General features: G+C 50.8%; 1 protein-coding gene across 6 annotated transcripts in view; it reads right to left on the bottom strand.

Annotated features, from left to right (window-relative positions):
• KIAA1671 (KIAA1671 ortholog) overlaps positions 1-23993 on the bottom strand; it is a 201878-nt gene that overhangs the window by 21816 nt on the left and 156069 nt on the right. The window lies entirely within an intron of this gene.

Genomic DNA, 23993 nt, shown 5'->3' on the forward strand with positions numbered 1-23993 from the left:
TCCAACACCCCTTGCAATTGAGCCCCAAATATCCTCTCCAGTTCATCTCCCGCCCCATCCCAAACAAACCCTCCCCTCCCACCCTCTCTGACCTCCTCACTAGGTCCCACACAAGCCTCACACATCCCAGCCTCTGCGATTTTGCTTGCACCCCTCCCTCTTCCCATCCACCTTCTTCGTCAAAGCCATGGCAACCCACAGTGATCTCTCCTCCTGCTGAACTCTTCCTGCCTACCCTGGACTCACTGTTGTAAAAGGTAAAGTTCGACATAGAAGTTATTGATTGCACAGAAATTTACTGAGCACCTATTATGTGCCAGGCACCAGGGAACTGGGTGGCAGGGTGGGGAGGGGGGTCATAGCACAGACCCAACCCCTGAGATTCTGTAACCTAGCTAATGCAGGCTTCAAGGTCGGGATGTTCTAGCATCTTTGTCCACACTCTACACCTTTTCACAGCTTCTATGAAACCATCCTTGGCAGAACAAACATATAGGGTCCAGGGGAATGAATGCACGCCTGGGGAAATACTTAGCTGTATGACCTCAGGGTTTTCACCTCCCTCTCTGGGGCACAGAGGAGACACAAGGACGTAGTGAGGAAACAGTGGCCACCCTCAGGGCATGGATGCCAATAAGAGGACCCACGTGACAGCTCCTAGTACAGGGCCTGGCACTCAGGAGATCCCCAATCAATGCCCATCTCCTTCCCCATTCTCTTCCTCTCACCATTTGGGGATACTTGTGTACCCCATGATGCTCAAGGGGATGTTGTAGGAGGGGTATATGCAAGGATGTGAATTCAGAATAAAACCCTCAGCCACCTCTGCTAAGTGGCCACACTTGGAGACCCTGATAACAGCTAATTTCTACACAACCCAATGCCACTGCCTGCAGAATGCTTTTGCTCATCACCAAAATAATACATGTTCGTTGTAAAACATTTAGAAATTATAGAAATGCACAAAGAATAACACTTTGAAAAATACCCGTCACCCATGGACAATACTCTGCTCAGAATTTTCCCTGGGTCACTTCAACCATAGCCTCATCCTTAATGGCTGAAGAAGATCCCACTGGATGGACTCAGCACGTTCATTTAATCAATTCCCAAGTGCTGGGCATTCAGTTTGCAAATGTTTTTCACTGTTATAATCAACAACATGACGAACATCCTTGAGGCTAAAGTGACACATCACTGTGATTATTCCCACAGGAGAAATTCTTAAGTATATAATCATCAGGTCAAGGGGTGGCATATTTTTAAGGCTCTGGCTTCTGGTGAGCAAGCCAGACTTGGGACAGTCCGCCCAGTCTCTAAGCCCACGGGCGGCGTGTGGGGGTGGCTCTATGCACGCTTTAGGGATGAAGTCAGTCACCACTCGGGGAAACTTTGGATGTTTTTGCCTTGAAAAATCACCTGACCTTCTCAGAAGCTCTGCACCCTGAACAGAATTCTCCCTGGAACCCAGGAATGGAAGTGGTCATCCAAGCACGTTCCCAGCTGCTCACTGTTTTTCAAAGATATCATAGAATCAGTCATTCCCTAACTTAATCCCCTACCTGGGTCAGATTCAGAAGCCAGAGGTTGGATCTTAAGGGTTCCTTCTAGTGGGTCTGACATTGCTGTCCTGAGTGCTTTGCAGATGGCTGCAAGCTGGATGAGGGGCTTGTGCACCCCTGTATGCTCAGCTCAGTGAGAGGCACATGGGTGCCAGTTCTGGGTCACAGCTCAGGGGAAGGGGAATGCTTGCTGCCTCCACTCTGCTCCAGCTCTGTGGCCTGGCCAAGTGACTCCACAGATAATTTCTGGAAACCATAAAGCTTAGGAGCCAGGAGATCAAAACCATTTTCTTAGCTCTCCCCCTTTCAGTGCTCGGGGATGGAGGCAGGGAGGTCCAGGTGGGCCTTTGGGGATCAGAAGGGCAAGGTCCCAGAGGATGCCGAGGGTGGAATCGGGGCGGGAGGCGGGGAATTGCCCTCTGAACTCCTCTGGATAGTCTACGGGCAAGGGAAGTGGGGTGGGGTGTTAATGGGGTCAGCCACAAGCCCTGCTGCAGAGGGTCAGGATTCTAGCTCAGGGATGTGGAATCCCCACAGGCAGGGATGCGTGCCTCCTCCCTCCACTGCCTCATGCCAGACTTGGAATTCCCAAGGACGGCATCCCTGACTCCTCTCCCCTTCACCCCTGCATCGAATCAACTCCCACTCCTTTAAAGTCTCCTTCCAGAACATTCTGTCCAGCCTCTGGCAGCTCCAGGGTCTCTCTGCCTCCTTTATCTCCAGCTCCTCCCATGACACTTCCCAAAACCAGAATTGGGGTCCTGCAGGATCCCTGCCAAAGCTCTTTAATAGCCCACATCCCTCAGGGTAAAGTCCAAGCACCTTAAAAATGGCTTCTGGGACCTTCATTAATGGGGTTCTTCCTCTCCATCCCTGCCCCTCCCAGGCCCTCCCACCTGCTGTGCCATACTCATGTGCCCCAGGCCACTCCTCTCTCTCATCTCCAGACCTGCTGGAGCAGCCGCCACCTCCTGCTGCCACCACAGCCTTCAGATTTCAACTTTGATGGCTCTTCTTCCAGGAAGCCTTCCCGGAACCATCTGCTAGATCTCAAGTCTCTATATCTGTGCTATTCAATACTAGCCAGTACTAGCTGCTAGTCACATATGCCTATTTAAATTTAATTTAAATTTGTTCGAATTTAAAAATACAGGGGGATCCCCGGGTGGCTCAGTGGTTTGGCGCCTGCTTTCAGCCCAGGGCATGATCCTGGAGTCCTGAGATCAAGCCCTGCATCGGGCTCCCTGCATGGAGCCTGCTTCTCCCTCTGCCTGTGTCTCTGTGTGTCTCTCAAGAATAAATAAAATCTTTTAAATAAATAAATAAATAAACAAGCAAGCAAGCAAGCAAGCAAGCAAAGAATTCAGTCCCTCAGTGGCATTACCCACATTTCAAGGGCTCCATGTGGCTACCATATTGAACAGCACAGAGACAGAACATTTTCATCACTGCAGAAAGTTCTGGTGGATGGCACTGCCGTAGAACTTCCCACAATATAATAATTATAATTGACCTGTTTCTTTTCGGTCTCCCTTGGATGAGTACCGTTTCTGGAGCTAGAATGTCTGGATTCATTACTAGTAGCTGTGTGACCTTGGGCAGGTCACTTAACCTCTCTGTTCCTCAGTCTCTGGACAGAGTAGGTGTTAGGTATTTGGTTGAATGCCATCACAGTTCACTACTCTTTTAACACAGACCCCCAAGTTTGGAGTCACCGGGCGTTAGGATTATCTAAGGGAATTCATCCTGTAAATAAGGCTTAGGAAAGCAAGCCATTTATCAGCGCTTTTTTCCGGTGAGTATCTTGGTAACCTTGTGTGCACTGCAAATTATTCATGCCTCCTCCCTCTGGCAGACCCTGGCACCACTTCAAATCAAGCAAAGCTTGAGCTTTGCTCCCAGGGTTACGAGGGAGCAAAGCTCAACCACCAAAAGGCCCTGAAACTCTTCTAAAAATTTTCTAAAAGTCAGATGTATAATCAGCTTTAAGGCAGGATTCTTCAAATTCCATTCTGCCTCAGAAGCTGCTACAAAAACCAACACTGTCTGCAGGCGAGGAGATACCAACCAGGTGGTCTGCACACACACACACACACGACAAACTAATGACCAAGAGGCACCCATCCCAGGGAGCATCCCCCATCTCTTCTGATGGGTGCCCCGATGGATATCCACCCAATGCCCACACCCACACCCACATTTCAGTTGTCATCTGTCACATGAGGATTAATCAAATCTTGTCATTTAAAGCGAGGACTCTGGAGTCCACTCAGTTGGCTGTTTTCAGATGAGAAGCTGAGGCACACAGACAGGAATTGCTGAGGGAGAGGCAGTGCTGGGGCACCACCGGGAGGCAGCATCCCTGGCCTGGCACACCTCTCAGCCCCCAACATCCACCTGCCCCCACCTTTTGCATGATGCTCTGAGGGCTCGGAGGAGGAAGTGTACATTACAACAGGGAAACGTACATGAAAATGCTCTTGAAAACTTCAAGAACTTGGCACGTCTAAAAACCACTTGCTCTGACTAGTTGCTCACCAACCTCCAAGCCTCAGATGGGTGACAACGTTGGGCTCTTGTCCTACGGGCAGAGATGACTGCATCAGCCCAGAGCCCGTAATGCATAACTTAACAGCCGTTCTGGGAAGACCAGGCTTACACACGCCTTTAAGGGGTGTGTTTAAACATGCCACAACACACATCTGCGAATTTAAAACGTGAATAACCCTCACTCAGCAATTCTGGTTCCAGAACTTTATCTCAAGAAAATCATTAGACACACTTGCCAAGATCTCTGAACACAGATGCTCCCTGCAGGAGAGCAAATATTGCAAAATACTGGAAATCTCATTGCAAAATACTGGACACACTGGAAATAACCTACATGCCCAGTAAGAAGGGGATCGGTGAAGTACAACATGGTATATCCACACAACGGAATAAACAGCCAAGGAAAATGATGTTCAGCAAGAATATTTGGTGTTAGAAAAAGCCGTCTTATACTAGCAAATGTGAAAAAAAAGGTAATAAAACAGCATGTGTTATGATGTTTTGTAAAAACAAACACATAAATGTATAATGAGTATAAGCAAAGGAAGACCTCTGGAAGGTCCTCCCCACCCCCCAGCAAATCGTTACCAGTGGTACTGTCTGTGGGAGTAATGGGCTATTACTGATGATGACTTTGTGTAGTATTCAAACTTCTGGTTTCATATCCCATATAATTAGACAATACAATCAATAAAATTAATTAAATCAGGGGCATCTGGGTGGCTCAGTGGTTGAGCATCTGCCTTTGGCTCAGGGGTGATCCTGGGGTCCTGGGATGGAGTCCCGCATCAGGCTCCCCACAGGGAGCCTGCTTCTCCCTCTGCTTATGTCTCTGCCTCTCTCTGTGTCTCTCATGAACAAATAAATAAAATCTTTTAAAAATTAATTAAATCACACCTCCAGTTCTATCATATTGTCTGCACCATGAATGAAGAATTAATCAGAAATCTTTACTTGTTAATCTGTATCAGAACCCAGCCAACTTTTTCTACCCAGGTTCAGATAGTAAATATTTGGGGCTCTGTGGGCCATTCAGTCTCTGCCCTACTACTCAACTCTGCGGGTTACAGATAGTATGAGAGTGTGGATGGCAGTGTTCTAATAAAACTTTATTTACAAAACAGGTAGCTGGCTGGATTTGGCCACAGGCAGCTTGCTGATCTCTGACCTATACCCTTTGGACTCACAGCTACAAGAAAATGGGGACTGTTCCCTCCAATGCTATACCCCAGCACTTAGAACGGTGCCTTGCTTATGGTAGTTGTTGAATAAATATTTGTTGAAGGAGGGTGTTTCCAAAAATAACCTTTTTTTTTTTTTTTTTGCAGTGAGTAGGTGCGAGCTTCTTAACCAGAAAAGGCAATGTAGTTAGGGAGGGGGCGGGGAAAAGAGAAAATACGGCGCTTGCATATATTCTGGGGTGTCTGACACATCTGCCTAGGAAAGAACCCAGAGTCAGGACGGGGCTCCAGGGCCCAAGGCTGACAGAGCAGTTCTGAGCAATTCAAGATGCGCATCCCCTCCCCCTTCTGCAACTCTACACGCTCAGCTGTGCTGGGGGGTGGGGCTGGCTGGGTGACACCTGCTCCAGCTCTGCCTCTGAGGGCCTGCAGCACCCTCCTCTCTCATGCTAAGGCCACTCTTGCAAATGACTGAGAAATGACAGTAACAATAATATCGAAGGCTAACACTCCTGAGTGTGGGTGATGTGCCCTTCATTTTGCCATCTGATGGTCCCAAACAACCCTATTCAGTAAGAATGCCACAGACCCATTTTATGGGGGAGGAGACTGAGGCCCAGAGAGGCAACCTGACATGCCCAAAGTCATGCAGTTACAAGGTGTGGTGGAGCTGGGATTTGAACCTGGATTTGTTTGATGGCCAAAGCTCATGCTGCATATCCTGGCTCTGGCTTGACATGGAGAGCTTGCCTGGTCCTCCATGATCACTTTACAGATGAGAAAACCAAGGTCTGGAGACAGGGAGGAAGGCCTGGCCAGGCCTGGCTCCCAGGTGTCACAACTCCCTGTCTTGTGCCTGCCACTACAGTCCATCTCTAGTGGCACCCATCGTGGGGTCTCAGCCTCAGGGTGGCCAGTCAAGGATGGGCTGGGTCCTCCAGTTTGTCACATCCACTCTGTACCCTCCAGTCCAGGCTCTTTTCATAAGAGCACTGTCCATCTTACTGCAGCCTGTTCTGAACCCCAAGATCCAGCACCCACTCTCCTTGCCTGGTCTGCTCATCGTCACCACCTGCCCCCTTGCGGCCACAGTGACACCCAAACCCACAGTGCACCTGCACACCGTAGGCCTGCACCCGTGTGCTCTTCCCTCTGCCCAGGATACCCCTATGCCTGGCCAGGTGCCATGGCATAAGCTCAGGCTCCTGGGGCGGCTCCTCTAGCCCAGGTCTTCTCCCTCCGAGGCCTGCCCCTGGCTGGTGATTCTCACCACTTGCATTATTCGTGGGACACCTGTTTGTCCCAGGACAAAAAAAAAAAATCTCCCTGACGGGATGACCTGCATTTTCTCACGTTTGGATTCACAGTGCTTATTTGCAGCACCTGGCACTTAGTGAGCATTCAGTCAATCACAAGGAAGGGAGGACAAAGGAGGGATGGGAAGGAGAGGAGAGGGAAGGGCAGGAAAGGTAAGGCAGACTGGTCAGAAGGAACCCGACGGGGAGCGGGCCCGGGCAGGGCCCTCAGAACGCGCCCAGTGCTGCCAGCGAAACCTCCCATAGCGCCCCCTCCCTGTGGACTCCTTGCAGCCCACAATGCCACCTCGGGCTACAGCCCACGCCAGCCTTCCCCTGCCCCTCCCCAATGGGGGGGGGGGGGAGGCACCTCCCACGGACAGTTGGTCCGATGGTCCCGTACTAGTTGCTGACCCCTCTCATGGGCTTCAAGAACAGCGCAGGTATGGCCAGGCGTGGCCAGGTGTGGCCTGGTATGGCCAGCTGTGGTCACGCCATGGTGGCCTGGGTAGGGGCCTAGCTCAAGGCATGGGCCAGTCACCTGGTCGCAATCTGTTGAGGACCCTCCATAGGCATCACTCAGTGGGGCAGGAAGGTCTTGAGGTCATCTCTGAGGTTGGTGGCAAGCTTGGGGTGAAGGAGGGAGGGTAGAGAGAGCAAAGGACAGAGAGACAGGCACACAGAAGCAGAGAGAGCCGCAGCACAGAGAGAGCAAAGGAAACCGAGGGAACATAACCACGGCTGAGAAACACAGAGAGACACACGGCAAGAGTGACCCAGTAGTGGGGGACGATGTGTACCGGGCCTGGGGGTCCCACCTGGACTGTGGCTCTAGGCTCCGCCCACAGAGACACCCCTGTTGCCAGACTCCATTCCCTGACCCGGGGTCACGGGCACAGGCACTAGTCTAGGCTGTGGCTCCCCTCTCGACCACCTGGAGCAAGTCCCTCCAGTCTCTGAGCCTTGGCTTCTTCTCTCAGGGAGTCAGTGGCCAGGATGGAGGGTCTCAGTGGTCCCTCACAGCCTGAGGGCTAACTCTGCCGTGGGCTGGCGTCCAGCGTCCACCCAGCCTGCCTGTGCGAACTGTTCGCTGCTTCCCAGTGAAGAGGGTTTGGTTATTTCCCCGTGAGACGAGCGCCTGCTTGGATGGTTCACACCTCCAACAGTTTCGCCCACCTAACTGATGAGGAAGTGATGCTCTTCGTGCTTAGGGCTTGAATAAAACCAGCTGTTACCAACACTCCATGATAAGTGAGCAGTCCCTGGTGATTAGCGATCGAAACCACAAACTTTGAGGCTGCAGATGTGACATTAACCTCCCCCACCGAGGCTCTGTCGAGCTGGAGGCAGGACAGGTCCTAAGACTGGACAGAAAGGGGCAAATCCAGCCCTGCCTTTTGCTAGCTGTGACGGAACATCTCCAAACCTCAACTTTCCCATCTGTACAATGGGCATGGGGAGGATGCCTTGGGGGTGGGGGGAGGGTTCTGTGAAACATCTGGCGAGAGATTGCACATGCCCAGAGTGTGGTAAGTGCTGAACAGCTGCCGGTTGGCCCGATGATCATGGTGATGTCCTTGGTTTGATTCCCCCTCCCCCAAAACACATTGTTTTAAAAAACACTCTAATATTGCGCTATCAGGGCCCTCTTGAGGCCAAACAGTCCCTCCCACCACTCAGCTGAGAGCTGAAGCTGCCTAAACCAGACCCCAGAGTATTTCCCTCAACCTGGACCTGAGTCAGCTGCTCCTGTCTACGCAAAGTGCAATGAGCTGGCCCCAGCTCTGCCCAGCAGACCTATTGCCCTCCAGGGCCATGCCACTGATCAGGGTGTGCAGGCTGCAAGATGATGGGCCTGGCAGAGACATGCTGTCTCCATGGGACAAGTGCGTCACCCAAAGTGACAGGAACACACATTTGCAGCTGGTGCTCGGGAGGCGTGTTTGGTTTCGGCTGGGAATGCCCGCAGGACTCCAGAGCAAGGGCTTCCTGACCCTCCCGTTGGCCTCCAAGGCTATACATAGAAATGGCAGGTGGGCTAGGGGGGCCCAGGCTCTCGTCAGCCTCAGAGGCGGGGTTCCCCCAGACCCAAGGAGCCCATGGGCACCCTGGGGCCCTGCTCTGGATGTCGGAGGTGGGCAAGAGAGAAATACAGTTGTAATAACCATGAACACTTAAGGAGCACCAACTATGTGCTCAGCACCAAGTCAACTTCTTACGTGGATCATCCAGTTTAATGCCCAAAATAGATACTAACAATGCCCCATTTCCCAGACGAATAGTAACATCACCAACAGACACTTATATGGCCCTTGCTGCCTGCCCAGCTGCCACATTTGGTCCTTCCCACAATCCTAATAGGCAGGTTACTATTAGTATCCCACTTTCTAGATGAGAGAAGGGAGCACACAGAGAGAAGCAATTTGCGCAGGGTCCCATGAATGAGCACAGAAGCCCAATTCGAACCCAGGTGGTCAGATTCCAAGTCTATGGCCTGTTCTCCTGTTGAAATGCCTGTCTGGGAGACTTCTTGGTATAGTCTGTCAGCAACTGGCCACTGCCAGCCCTGGGTAGGCTCGGAATGTGTCCTTCACACACAGCTCAGCATCGCCTACCCCAGAAAGCCTCTCCCGACGGTCTCCATCTGCAGCAGGGCTCCGACTCTTCTTGGGGCCCACAGAGCCCCCATGCTCAGCCCATCACAGAACTTAACAGGCTGGCTGTGCTTACTGTTTGTTTGACCGTCTCCTACAAACTGTGAGCTCCCCGAGGGCAGGCACTGGGGTCTGTTCACCCTCAAACCCCGGGGCCAAGCTGAGACAGCCACAGCGGTCAGGGAGTGACTGATAACCGATGGATGAATGAATGAATGAGTGAACTCATACGTGATCCCCTGCCCCCTCTCTAATGTCTATGAATGATATTACTGTTTACTCAAACCCATGATGTACCATAAGACTGTCAATTTTTATATATGCCCTTAAATTTTCATTTTTATTACTTTTAGAAACAAACCTTTGTTCTAAAACACCATGCTCAGGGCGCTAATGGTGAAAGTGGATTTTTTTTTTTTTTTTAAGGTGCAAAATAGGAAAGATTGATCCAGGGAAGGAAGACAATGCCCAAAATAATCAGGAACCTTCCTGTGGCTGGGGGGAGACAAGGCAGGGAGAGGAGCATAGAACATTCTAGAAGTACTGAGATATACTTTCCATAGAAACAGACAAATTCAGTTTCCCTTTTAAGCTTAAGCTTCTATTTAAAAGGTGTATAGTTCTAAGGTTAGGATGGGCCCAGGGAAAAGAGAATTTGGGTTTTTTAAAAATGTGTTTAAGCCAGGGGCACCAGGGTGTCACAGCTGGTTAAGTGTGCCACTCTTGGTTTCTACTCAGGTTGTGATCTCAGGATCGTGATCTCAGGGTCATGAGATCAAGCCTCACATGGCGCTCTGTGCTCAACTCAGAGTCTGCTTAAGACTGTGTCTCCCAGAGGGCACCTGAGTGGCTCAGTGGTTTAGCATTTGCCTTCGGCTCAGAGCGTGAACCCGGGGTTCCGGGATCGAGTCCCATGTTGGGCTCCCCGCAAGGAGCCTGCTTCTCCCTCTGCCTGTGTCTCTGCCTCTCTCTGTATCTCTCACAAATAGATCAATAAAATCTTTAAAAAAAAAAAACTGTCTCTCCCTCTGCCCCTCTCTTTCTCTTTCTCCCTCTCAAATAAATAAATAAATCTTTTTTTTATGAATTTTTTTTTTAATTTATGATAGTCACAGAGAGAGAGAGAGAGAGAGGCGCAGAGACACAGGCAGAGGGAGAAGCAGGCTCCATGCACCGGGAGCCCGACGTGGGATTTGATCCCGGGTCTCCGGGAAAGCGCCCTGGGCCAAAGGCAGGCGCCAAACCGCTGCGCCACCCAGGGATCCCTTAAATAAATAAATCTTTTAAAAAATGTGTTTAACTCAGATGATAGAACAGTCATAACATGGAATGCTACTTAACTGTTAAAAGAGATAAAGCAGATGTATATGCGTTGATCTGAAATACCCTCCTTGCCTATACTGGCACATGAATAAAGCAGGTGGAGCGGGCTGCCATTTGTCTGTGAGGAAAAAAATATATATATTCTTATATATGTAAAAACACAAATATATGTGAATATGTGAAAATGCACAGGATTCTGGTAAGGACACAGGAAAACTATAATAATACTTGTTTCTGGAAAGGGTACTCGGGGATGGGGTAAGGGGAAAGAAGGAGACCTATTGTTTTTTCTACCTCTTTTTGCCACGTTTGTGGTTAGCGATTTAAAAAAAAAAATAAATGTTAACAATGTACAATTCTATATAAATATATAGTTCTCTCAGGCTTCCTAGCATTTCCTCCTCATGGAACTGGCTTCCCGCCCGTCCTGACTTGGCTCCTTTCGGAGGGATTCTTAAAACAGTCTACGCCAAATTTGACTTTTTTTTTTTTTTTTAAACATCACACGTCGAAACATCCCTGTCATGTTTATTTCAGGCTGGAGCTCGACTTGTCAGGTGACAGAGTTGTAGCCCTGACACATAAGTGTGAGCCTGATGAACAGGCGGGAGGCTGGGTGTGTCTCTCCATTGCCTGAGGTGCCCGAACCTTCCAGTGCGGCTCCCCGGCAGGACACAGCCGTCTCCACCAGGACCTGTCGTGGTAAGCATGTTTGGAGGTCCCCACATAGCTCCACCACCCCCACTTCTGGTGACTTGCCCAAGAACTACGCGAAACACACAAATGCACACACACAAACTCATACACACACATGGAAATAGACGCATGCACGAATACATATACAAATACATATTCACAAATATGCACAAAGACATGCCTAGAAGACACATGGACACGCAAATGCAAAAACACAGAACACAGACACACAAAGATACATACACAGGTGCATATACACAAAACACACCTGAATATACACAAACACACATATATACAAAATAGACAACACACACACATACACAAAAAACACATACCATACTAAAACCAATCAAATACAAGCACACACAAACACACAACTACACACAAACATACAAATACATGCACACAGGGAGGTTCACAGTAGCACTGTTTTTGGCAACAGCAAAAACCCGGCTGCTTTTCCATAAGGGCATCTGATGTGTAAAGCACAGTCTATCCCTCCAAGGTGATGCCGTGCTGCCATTATAAACAATGAAGTAGAATTTTAAGTGCCGCTAGGAAAAGGTGTCAAAGCCATTACAGATAAGGTTACTAGGAGCAAGGGGCAGAAAGGACTGCCTTAAATGCCCTGGGTTATCCTGGGCTCCGTGATTAATAAAGATATCCTATCCCAGGGTATCCTCCTGGGCCTCATCCAGAGGAGGGCAAGTGGGCACATAGAGTCTAGGGTGGCGGGTGACAGAGGGCTTCACAGGGACATGTGACATGACCTTGAAAAGTAGGTCAGACCTGGGCAGGTGGGGATGCAGAGAAGGGACTGCAGGGCAGCCTGGGTGGCTCAGCGGTTTTAGTGCCTGCCTTCTGCCCAGGGCATGATCCTGGAGTTCCAGGATCGAGTCCCACATCAAGCTCCCTGCATGGAGCCTGCTCCTCCCTCTGCCTGTGTCTCTGCCTCTCTCTCTCTCTCTCTCTCTCTCTCTCTCTCTCTGTGTCTATCATGAATAAATAAATAAAATCATTAAAAAAAAAAGAAAAAGAAACATGTAGGATCCACTTAACCGTGGATTCTTTAAAAAAAAAAAGAGAGAGAGAGAGAGAGAGAGAGAGAGAGAGAAGGGACTGCAGGTGAGGTAACAGCCTGGGAGGGACGGTGAGGCAGGAGGAAGCAGAATGTCATCTTCGTTAAGAGCCGGTTACATGGTGGCATGCTGCCAGGCACAGGACAGCCCTGTCCACCCCCTCCAGCCCGGGGTGCAGTGCCCTCCCTGCTGATAAGGGACTGGTGTGCAGAAGGGGAGAGAGAGCTCAGAGCACAGAATGGGAACGGAGTGGGGGCCGGGCCTGGGTCAGGGCCCAGCCTCGAGGCTCACTGTCATTACATGCACGGCAGCTCCTTTGGTGATCACGGGGCCCTGGTGGAGGAAGAGAACCGGTCTGGCTAGGCTGACATTCCACCGTGCTGGACAGAGCCGAGGGCTCTGTTTCCTTCTGGTGCGCGGCCCAGCCTGTGGCTTTGTTCAAAGACCCTGGCCAGGGCTCAGGGTGCTGGCTGTTCTAACTCAAAGCTGGATGTGCCCCTTCGCTTCATAATCCTGCCCTCGGTAAGCCAGAGACCCTGGAAAATACCCGTCGGGGCAGAACTGCCTCCCGTGGTACTCCTGTCTGCTCAGCACATGATTCACTGGGTTCCCGGTTGGTGAAAGCTCAGCAGCCTCAGCTGTGAGCTCCAGGATGCCGGGGTCAGGGTCCAGGTGCCACTCAGGGCCGGCCTCTCGGCTGGCTGCAGAAGACGAGCCCGTCGGCAACCCGGCAACCCGTCTGGGTAGACAGCACACCTTGGTCAAGCCCACCAACAAAACAACAGCCCCATCTGGAAGGAGCCGGGGCCTGTGCAGGCTTTCGGTCACACTGGAGAAGCCCGCAGCGTCAGAGCTCACTTGGGAGGGCTTAGGAAGTCAGGCCTGGCGCCTATGAGGCCCTCCACGGCTGCTGCAATGTGTGCAGGGTGTCCAGCCTATGGAGGGTCCCTCTCGGTATGGGGGCCACACCCAGGCACTCGGGAGTTTTGGTTCGTCTTGGGTGAGCGCACTGGGGCCAGGTGTTGAACAACGTGCTTCACAGCATCAGCCCCTAGAGTTCCCCCCACCAGTCTATGAAGTGGGTTCTAGTGTCACAGCTCTGATCCCAAGGCCAGGGGTTTGCTGCCAGCCGGGTTCTGTTTCCCAGGCCCTGGTGTTATATGAGACCATGCCAGGAACAGCCAAGAGGCCAAGGCCCAGGAGGGGAGCAGGCAAATTAGGCCTCAGAGAAGGGGGTGGCCCAGGGGGTGGGGGGAGACAGCCGGGGCACAGCACGATGGCGCTTCCCCTGGAGAATTTCCACCCCCTAGTCCTACTGGGCCTGCCCTGCACCCCGACCCACCTCCTTGGCTCAGCACGAAGAAGGGGTCATTAGGGTTCAGACAGACGGACCTCCTAGACTGAGCCTCTTATGAGCTGTGTGCCCTCAGATGGGTCACTGTCTTAGAGCCTCCATTCCCCCTCTGTAGAAGGGGGGTCATCCCCAGGGTTGTGTCACGGGGTTAGGGTATCATCCAGGGGTTCTGCTGTTAGGCAGACCCTCTTGGGCCAACTGTGGGTCTCCGCTGGGCCCCACTCTCTACAAAATTACCACCAGTGAGGAGAGAGGCAGAGAGAAACCATGTCCACTGCACATACCGTGGGACCTGAGAGAGGGCTTCGAGGTTGCCTGGAGCCTGCCCAGGACAGCAAGCACTTATTCAGCACCGACTGTATGCCAGCACTCTGCTAAGGATGCCCAGGCTGCCTCAGACATCTGCCAGGGGAAGCTTAAAATTGAGTGGGGCTGTGGACGTGTAAGCAGATCACTTCGACACAGTGCATGCAGGAAGCGCAATGGACTAAAATGGATGCAGCACAGAAGAAGTGCATGGGAGAGGTCAGGAAGGCTTCCTGGAGGTGGTGATTCTTGAGTCAAATCTTTTCTGCAAGTAGGAGTTAGCCAGGGGAGGGAAAGAGGCAGTTGAAACAAAGGTACAGGTGTGTGAAGCAACAAGGAAACTCCGAGGGGCACAGGATTTATCCCTTGGGTATCAAATCAGAAGTGAGGGGAGTGAGGCAGGGGTGGGGCAGGCAGGACCTTGAGGGCCTCACTGAGGAATTTTTATCCTGGGATAAAGGGCTTGGAGTCAGAAAGGAACAATGTATACAGCTGAAGTATCGTTCCAAGGGGAAGAGAATATTCCTGCTGGAAGGGGCAAGAGAGGAAGCCAGGGGACCAATGTGGGGGATGCCCACTGCCACTGCCCAGGTGAGAGACCCTGGAGACCCTGATCCAGGGCCCAGCAAAAGGATGGAGAAGCACCAACCAAGCCTTTAAGGAAAATGTAAGGAGCTGAAACTAGCAGGACCTAGCAGGTGAGGGAGGCAATTGGGATGAGCCCTGACTTCCAGATTCAACTGTGGGGTGGAATCGCTGCCAGCAGCTCGGCTGCAGAATGTGCAAAGGGTCCCCAGGGTCCAATCTTGGGAAGGGGTGAGGATGAAGGGCATTGGGGAGGAGGCAAGAGGCTGGGGAAGAGATAGGGACGAGGTAGGAAGGGGGAGTTCCAGGGAAGGGGAGGCGACGGGATCTAAGGCAGAGATGGTGGCCAGCATCCCAAGAAATTGATGCACAGCTTGCCTCCTCCCTGATGCGTCTGCACCTCCAGTGAATTCCTAAAGGCATGGAGAAGCGAAGGGCTGGTTCCTCAGGCCTCTAAGCCTCTGAGGGGCTAGGATGTTAGCTGCAGAGCATGCAGGTCACAGCGACTCAGGGACGAGATGCTGCACTGGCAGGTGCCTTGGGGCCACAGGGACCTGGACTCCAATCCTGGCTCCCTGGCACTTAGAAGCTGTGTGGTCTTGGGTAAGTCAGTCCACTCTCTGAGCCTCCGTGATAGCAGGGAATCACTCCAATGTCCAGCGTCGATGCCAGCATTTCATGAGCTAATGATCTATGTAAAGGGCTGGGCGCTGTGCCTGGCAAACGGTAGGTACTCGGGAAGTTACTGCAATTATTATGATGCTCATAAGTCAGAATCATCAGGCTCTGGCTCAGAGAGCAGCAGGAGACACAGAGCCAAAGAGGCAGGATGATATGAGGAGCCCTTAGTAATAATGAGGTGTTTTCGGACTTCGTGGTATATAGATCATCGCAGCACACACACACACCCCACCCCCCAGAGAAGCTGGCAGAGTTGATCGGAATTGTGAGATTCTTACAGCAAAGACTACCCTCAGCTTCCTGAAAGTGAGGCCTTATACTCTAAATGCCGTTCTCTGGAGGGTAAACGCAAGCAATTACGGGAATGAGAGCCACTTGAGACATAGGACACTACGGGGACTCCTAGGGCTGGGCACAAACCTCAGCTGAGCCCACTCACCATTGCAAGCCTTTGTGGGGGTCCAGGAGCAAAATTCCCAGGAGACCTGGAAGCTCCTGAGATGACATCACTCCCAGGGCTGATGCCTCCTGGAGAAAGTCCAAGCTCCTTGGCTGGGCGCTTGCAGCTTGCCTGCTGCTGGCATGCCCCCCTTTGCACAAATCCTGCTTCGGTGAGGCTGGACTGTGAGGGACAAGTGGTGCCAGAGCCTGCTGCAGCCACCTCCCGCCTGGAACGCCTGTCCCTGCCTCTTCTGCGGGGGAACTCCTACCCTACCTTCAAGACCCAGCAGAGGGGAGCACCAGCTCTCCTAGAGGGCTTAGGACCAGGGAGGCAGGGGTTTGTATCCACTCTGAAGGAAGGCGATAAGATCAAGCGCTAGGCTGTGGATAATAGAAAGAAGGTACCCAGGTACCATGTTCTAATGTCCTCATCTATGAAAACAGGGACAACAGAACCCACCGTTCCAGGCTGTTAAAGATTATGTGTAATAATTAGTGCAAATGCCCTGGCACCCAGGAAGCCTTTCTCCTTTCGTGCATTCATCTGGGCACCTGCTGTGCGCAGGCATTGGGACTAAGGCAGGTAGGTCCTTACCCCGGGGGAGCTGATGCTCTAGCACGGGAAACAGGGTACAGATTATCTACCATGCGTCATGGAGAAAAATAAAGCAGGGCAGAGGCTGGGGAGTTGGGGGGGCAGGGAGGCTCCAATTTTCAACAGGGCTGTTAGGGTCAGGGGAGATCTCTCTTCTGAGACATTTGAGCAGAGACCTGAAGCAGTGAGGGAGACAGCCAGGGAGATAACCAGGAGGAGGGACAGGCCAGCGCAATGCGCTGCAGGCAGGCTATTACTCTAAATGCTGCTTTTACTACAGACAGACAGCGTTTTTAGCATCTGGTGTGCTGATTTCGGAGTCAAGGCTGAGCATCCCCACCCCCATCTCCCCAAATCACATTCTAAGTCTAGCATCCCCACTGCCCACTCTCAAGCCTCCAGCTTCCCAAATAAAGACACGAATTGAGCACACAAGCATTAGGCCCTTACTATATTCCTGAAGGGCGGGATATAACCCCCCAAGGACCCTCGAGGGCTGAGGTCTCCCCAGCTCATCCAGTTCCTAAGATGCCAAACAGTCCCCACTGCACAGTATTCTCTTTTGCTTGCAAACATTGATTAAGCACCAACTGTCTACATGCAAGACCGTTTTGCTGGGTGCATTCATAAATGTCATCTCCAAATGTGAAAATCAAATTTGAGGGGGGACGGAGCTTACAATATTCTGCTCCCACGGAGGGAGGGGAGCACAGTATCTATGATCAATATATCCCCTTTTCCAGATGGGGAAACAGGTTCAAAGGGAAGTAACCCACACAGGGACACATGGGAAAGAACCAGGGCAGCCACACTCAACTGTGTTTCCTAGGTTAGCGTCCTAGCCTCTACTTATTTTAAGCAACATTACAAAAGAGGCAGGCTTGGCCCTGGGAACTGCTATTGTCCCCAGATGTATTCATTATAAATAACATTTTAGTGATCTGCTGATGAGGCCTCAGGGCAAGGCTGGGAGAAGCTGAGTGATTCTTTAAAGTGCAGGCAAGGGATTTGCTGAGCAACACACCTTGGGAAAGCGATGTAGTGTGGAAGTCCCAAGTGTTTTGGTGGTGGATCTGAGGTCAGACAGACCTGCCTTACGTCCTGCCTCTGCCCCACATCAGCTGTGTGACTTCGGGCAACTTGCTTCACCTCTCTGATCCCATGCCTGGTTCTGACAACTACAACTGTTATCGTTATTGTTTATATTATTATTACATTCTTCCAAACACTGCTGAGATGGTTCTATCCACAAAGGATCGTCCAACCCATGAGAAGGTGACATTCTGCAGAGGCAACCTGAGTGTGTCACTGGGTTTCTTAACTCACGGTTTGTAAAGAGAATCGTCTGTGCACACAGGTACTTGCTCTCATGCACACTGCTGCTGGCAAAGGATGGCTCGGCTCCACAGCCTGAGTTCTCCATGAGTGCATGGGAGCCACCTGGGGCCTCAGTTCAGGAATCTGAAGGCCTGGCAGGGGAAGTGTGCTGGGCAGGCAACACAGCTGGGGTGGCAGTACTCAAAGGGGACATTGGAGTCTGTTGCTGCTGTTTCCCTCCTGCAGGAAGCACAGGTACAGGGTCACCAGGACCAGTCCTTCCTGATTCTGAACATGCCTATGCCAAGTCCCTGGAATATGTCAGCAGGGACACAGTCAGGTCGGGGCCACAATGTAGCCTTGGAGAAATCATGGTCACTGTCGCTGTCACTGCCCAAGGGGCAGGTTGCTGGAGGATTCTCCTCTTTAAAACCCAGTTCTGGGGCGCCTGGGTGGCTCAGGCGGTTAAGCATCTACCTTCAGCTTGGGTCATAATACTGGGGTCCTGGGATGGAGCCCTGCACTGGCCTCCCTGCTCAGTGGAGTCGGCTTCTCCCTCTGCTCCACCCCCCACCAGTGCTTGTTCTTTCTCTCTCTCTCTCTTGTTCTGCCCTCTCTCAAATAAATAAATAAATAATCTTTAAAAACTAATAATAATAAAAATAAAACCCAGTTCTGCAGCCTATGCTGCCAAAGGGAATGTTAACAATGGATAATGTGGGGGGACCGGGGCTGTGGCCACTGCAGCCGCCCTCCACCCCCTCAGGCTTTCCAAAACCAAAATGCCTCTAGTCTGATGGTTTTTTACCTCAACCCACCCCCACTGGGGAAAAGAGCCAGTGGCATTTTTTCTTTTTTAATTCTTCCTCCGGCTCCCTATTTATAGCGTGTTGACAGGCGAGAGATGGTTTCCAGCAATAATTAGGAAACCCACACTGAGCTCCTAGCCTCAGGTGGACCCTATGGCTGTCAGGTGGCTCTGGGGGCCATCTGGATCCACTCACTGCCCCCAAAGGGAAGGCATTCCCAGCCACACCTGGACTAAGGTGCCCAGGGCTGAGGGGGATTAAAAAGCAGGTTAAGGGTATCCCTGGGTGGCTCAGCGGTTTGGCGCCTGCCTTTGGCCCAGGGCGGGATCCTGGAGTCCCGGGATCGAGTCCCACATCAGGCTCCCAGCATGGAGCCTGCTTCTCCCTCCTCCTGTGTCTCTGCCTCTTTCTCTCTCCCTCTCTCTGTGTCTATCATAAATAAAAATAAATAAATAAATCTTAAAAAAAAAAGCAGGTTAAAAGAGCAATTCCCCTGAATTCAGGGGTCACAGGCCCCCCAGGGGGACACACCCTTGCTCCTTCTCTGTTCTCTCATGGAAAGATCATCAGATATTATTATTAGGGGGACCTTGGAAAGGCTGGGGCTAGCTAACAGTGAGTGGGGCTTGCATAGGGCTCTCCAGAGAAAGAAGGTTCGGAGTGGGGACCCCTGGTATACCCAGGCCTAGATTTCAAGTCCCTTAGTTTCCCCAGGCCTCAGTTTCCTCAACTGTACAACGGAGTTAAGAGCCACACTCACTTCACTGGGCTACTGTGAAGACCATACAAGTACTTGATTGAGGTTTGGTGAGTTTGAATCTCCTCATAGGGGAGGTGCACGGCTCTGCAACAGTGTCCCAGCCCAAAGTCCATATTCTTGTTTTGCCAAATGCTAGAACTGCTTTATGAGCTTGTCCAGTGGCCTTGGCTGGGTGGTTGGGGGTGGGGGTGCGGCTGCCATCTGTTGACCTGGGCCCAACAGAGAGCCAGGGGCCAGAGAGCCAGTTGATATAAATTTACCAAAGAGCCACCAGCCCCTTCAAAGGAGTGACCAGATATGTGTGCAAATACATGTGCTGAGTTTAGATTAGTTTGTCCCATGGGAGATGAAGCAGGGAAGGCTACCTGAAGGAGGAGGCATGTGAACCTGGCCCTGGAGGATGGGAACACTGCCAAGAAGTATAAATGAGGGGCCAGGGGCAAGTGATTTCCAGGAAGATCATTCAGCTAAATGGTAAAGATGGCAAAACTTAAAGCATTTAAAAGCCTAGCTAATAGTACTATAAAAAGGGGGGTGGGGGTGGGGAAGAGAAAGCATGTGTTGTGTTTCTATTAGCCAGGAAGACATTCTCATAATGAATCCCCTCAAAAACTCTACGATATAAGTACTATTATTATCATTCTTATTTTATAGACAAAGAAACTGAGATTCAGAGAGGTTAATTCACTTGTCCAAGGTCACACAGCACATAAATGGCAGAATCAGGACTAACTTGGTCCAGTCTAATCCTAAACCCAAGTTTCTAGACCACAAGTTATTGTGTGTTTTCAGGACTTTGCCAGGGGGTTGGGGGCACATGTGCCTTGGCTGAAGTGCAGAGGACAGCGGGCTGAAGGCTGTCAGGGGTGTGAGTCAATGGCTAAGGTTCGGCCATGTCTGGACTCGGGAATCACATCTGTCAGATGAGAAGTTGGAGCCAGATGAGTGGAGACCAGTGGAGACCAGGCAGAAGAGAAGGAAGGGAGGGAGGGAAGGAAAGACTGTCAGGGAGGGGGCTACACTGGGCTGCCAACATTTTAATCTGCTACATCTGGCCCCCCCAAAAAAACTAGTTCATGTCAAAATGAGTTTTTGGATGATATTAACACTCTCAAATAATGAAAACACCATTTCCAAATAAAAGGCAGCCCTTTCTGAATAAACGGAGGAGGTTTGCTTTCTTTTCTTTCTCATTGGTTACAGGCGCACATGGACTCGGGCAGTCTTCCTGTCGCTGGATGGAAACTCCATTAGGGAGGGGGTTTGTGCCAATCACCCTCCATCTCTCCGGCACCTTGCCCAGTGCCTAGGACAGTGGAGAAGCTTGAAAAACATTTAATATGGTTGACCCTTGAACAACACAGGTTTAAATGTGTGGGTCCACTTATCGGCAGAATTTTTACAACAGAGTACTGGAAATGTCTTTTCTCTGCCTTATGATTTTCTTCCAGTCTTTTCTCTAGCTTACTTTTTTTTTTAAATTTTTATTTATTTATGATAGTCACAGAGAGAGAGAGAGAGAGAGAGAGAGAGAGGCAGAGACACAGGCAGAGGGAGAAGCAGGCTCCATGCACCGGGAGCTGGATGTGGAATTCGATCCCGGGTCTCCGGGAAAGCGCCCTGGGCCAAAGGCAGGCGCCAAACCGCTGCGCCACCCAGGGATCCCTCTAGCTTACTTTTTTTTAAGATTTATTTATTTATTTGATAGAGAGTACACACAAGCAGGGGGAAGGGCAAAGGAAGAGGGAGAGAGACAGAGAGTATCAAGCCGACCCCCCTGCTGAGCACAGTCTGCCACAGGGCTGGATCCCAGGACCCTGAGATCATGACCCAAGCCAAAATCGAGTTAGATGCTTAACCAACTGAGCCACCCAAGTGCCCCTCTAATTTACTTTATTGTAAGAACTCAGTATTTATACATGCTGCTGAAGTGAGCCAAGAATATAGCATATAATAATACATGTAACATATAAAATATGTGATAATCACTGTTGATGTTATCAGCAAGGCTTCTGGTCGACAGCAGGCTATTGGTAGTTAAGTTTTCAGGGAGTCAAGAGCTCTATGTGGATTTTTGACTACAGGAGGAGTCAGCAGCAGCCCCTAGCCCCCATGCTGTTCAAGGGTCATTTGTAAAGGGATACAGGAAGAAGGCAGGAGGGCAGGGAGAAGACCAGGGCACACCTCTCTAGCCAGTGGACCGCTGTTTGGAAACCATTGTCTGGACCACACTAATGACGATTCCTCCCACTGAAGGGCTCCCAGTTTGAGAACCGGAGATGCTGGTAACTCTGCCTCTAAAGGGGGCACTCAGTTTCCAGGTAAGGCATGAAAACAGCTTGGATTTCACCCCCCTGGTCTACAAGGAGCCCCCACACACTGGGAGTGACAGGAAATATCCCGCTCCTCTCAGCCCAACACCCCGCAGGCCAAGAGGGCAGCTGGTGCAGGCAGAGCTGGAATTCCGAGGGGATCATGTGCTCCCTGCAGTGAAAGAACCTGTTTCACGACCCCCTGCAGCCTCCCAAATCTTGCTTCTGGCTTGAGGAAGGCTCTGGGAAAGGATCAGATGCTGCTGCTTGTGGATAGGTTTGTGCACACTGCTCATTTTGTCCTTCCCACGTAACTGGATATTGGCGCCACCTCAGCCAGTACAGCGTTCTGACAAATTAGAAGATCCACCACTATGGATTCCCTGTTGCTAGGCGACCAGAGGCTTCAGCTACCGTGCACATTCCCTTCCTCCCTCCTCCCTGGGCTTGAGTGTGGAGTTGGGGTGTCTTGTAGATGTTAAAGGTCTTCCTGCAGAAATGCTAGATAGAGAAGCCTGCAGCTCATTAGTTCTGAATCTTGAACAAATCACCACCATTTTTGTGGTGTTTCACAGCTTATGAGGTGCTTCCTCAAGACTCACCCCACTGCATTCTTCTCGCCTATGAAGCAAGGACTATCATTCCACCTCCCCACTCCCATGTAAAGCCTGGGGGCTGAGGCTTGAGGGGAGAAAGCTAGTACACAGTGGAGCCAAGGGTTCAAATGCATGTCTGCTGCCCTACAGACCTTGCACAGACCCCTGAATTCACGGTCTGAACAGAATTGCTGGAATTAAGGTCCAGAAGGCTGGAAAAAGAAACCTACTTTGATGAACCATCTCTTTAAATAAGACAAATATGGGGAGTTGTGCAGCCCCCTGATCGGCTGTACTGAGCATCATGGGGAAAGCAGTGAGAAAAGGAATATGTCACCCCAAAAGCCCAGGCAGTCAGGGGTTCTCTTGATTATAGAAATTACACATTTTCCCTGTGAAATATGAATACGGCTCTAGATACAAAGATACGTATTAACAACAGTAAGTTATAAAGAGGAAAATAAAAACCACCCACAATCCCACCATCGAAAAGAATCACTGTTATTTTAAAATGTGGGTAAATTTATTCCCTGTCAGTTTTTAGATCGTTATTTTACAAAGCTGGGATCAGACTTCAGGGGCAGATTTGCCAACGTGATTATCTGCTTAATGTCTGATTCTCCCCCACTAAGCTGTGTCTCATCTGTTTTATCATCTCATGGGGGGGGGGGAGGCACAGAGAAGTGATGGTCACGTAGAAAGTCACACAGCATGTTTTCAGGAAAAGCCTGAAGGAGAGCTCTATTTTTCCAATTCCCCATTGCTCTCTCCCTCCCATATATATTTGACCAATGTCCTGACCAGGATCTGGACTGTTCATAACAACAAGGACCATTTTTGGAATGCATACCTCTAAGCAGGCACAATTTCTCAGCCAATTCCCTGCCCAAGAGCCTCTCATGGCTGCCCATCACATGTAGAACAAATCTCAAAGTCCTCACTGTGTCCTGCCAGGCCTTCCTCACAACCTTTCACTCCCCACTTCTCCCCCCACCTCACCTACTGCTGGTGCAGAAAGACTCTCAGGTGCCCCCCTATCATCCCCACTTTGTGTGATCCCCTCCCCTTAAGTATGGACAGGTCCTGTGACTTACTTCTGACCAACAGCCTACAGCAAAGGGCATGGGATGCTACTCCTCTGATTATAGGATATAAGACTTGGACTTGGGGCGCCTGAGTGGCTCAGTGGTTGAGCATCTGTCTTTGGGTCAGGTCGTGATCCTGGGATCCTGGGATCGAGTTCCACATCAGGCTCCCCATGGGAACCCTGCTTCTCCCTCTATGTCTCTGCCTCTCTCTGTGTGTCTCTCAGGAATAAAAAAATAAAATTAAAAAAAAAATAAAACAAAAGACTTGTTCTTGCTAGCTGCCTTGCTCTAGAGATTCCCTCTGCTGGCTTAATGAAGTCAGGGGCCATGCTGAGAAAGCCCATGTGGGCAGCCTTTAGCCGACAGCCAGGGGGCTTGTTCCCTCACTGCAAGGAACTGAATTCTGCCAAACAGCAATGGGAATAGAAGGAGATCTTTCCCCAATTGAGCCTCCAGAGGAGAATGCACCCCAGCCCACACCACGATTACCATCTTCTGAGATCATAAGAAGAGAATGTAACTAAGCTGTGCCTGGATCCCTGACCTATAAAAACGATGAGAAAACAAATTTATATTGCTTGAACCCAACAGGTTTATGGTGGTTTGTTATACAGCAGTCGTGCTAACACAGTGCCCTTGCTCTGCTACTCAGCCCCCCCCATCCCCCTCACCCACTGCCCCAGCACCAGACCTCCATGGGGTGTCTGAAGCAAGCCAAGCACTACACACCCGCAACTCAGGGCCTTTACAATGCTACCTCCAGTTCTGGAATGTTCTCCCTCCACACACCTGCATGGCTCTACCCCTCA

This window comes from Nyctereutes procyonoides, unplaced genomic scaffold (assembly GCF_905146905.1).
Source record: "Nyctereutes procyonoides isolate TBG_1078 unplaced genomic scaffold, NYPRO_anot_genome, whole genome shotgun sequence".
Taxonomy (NCBI): domain Eukaryota; kingdom Metazoa; phylum Chordata; class Mammalia; order Carnivora; family Canidae; genus Nyctereutes; species Nyctereutes procyonoides.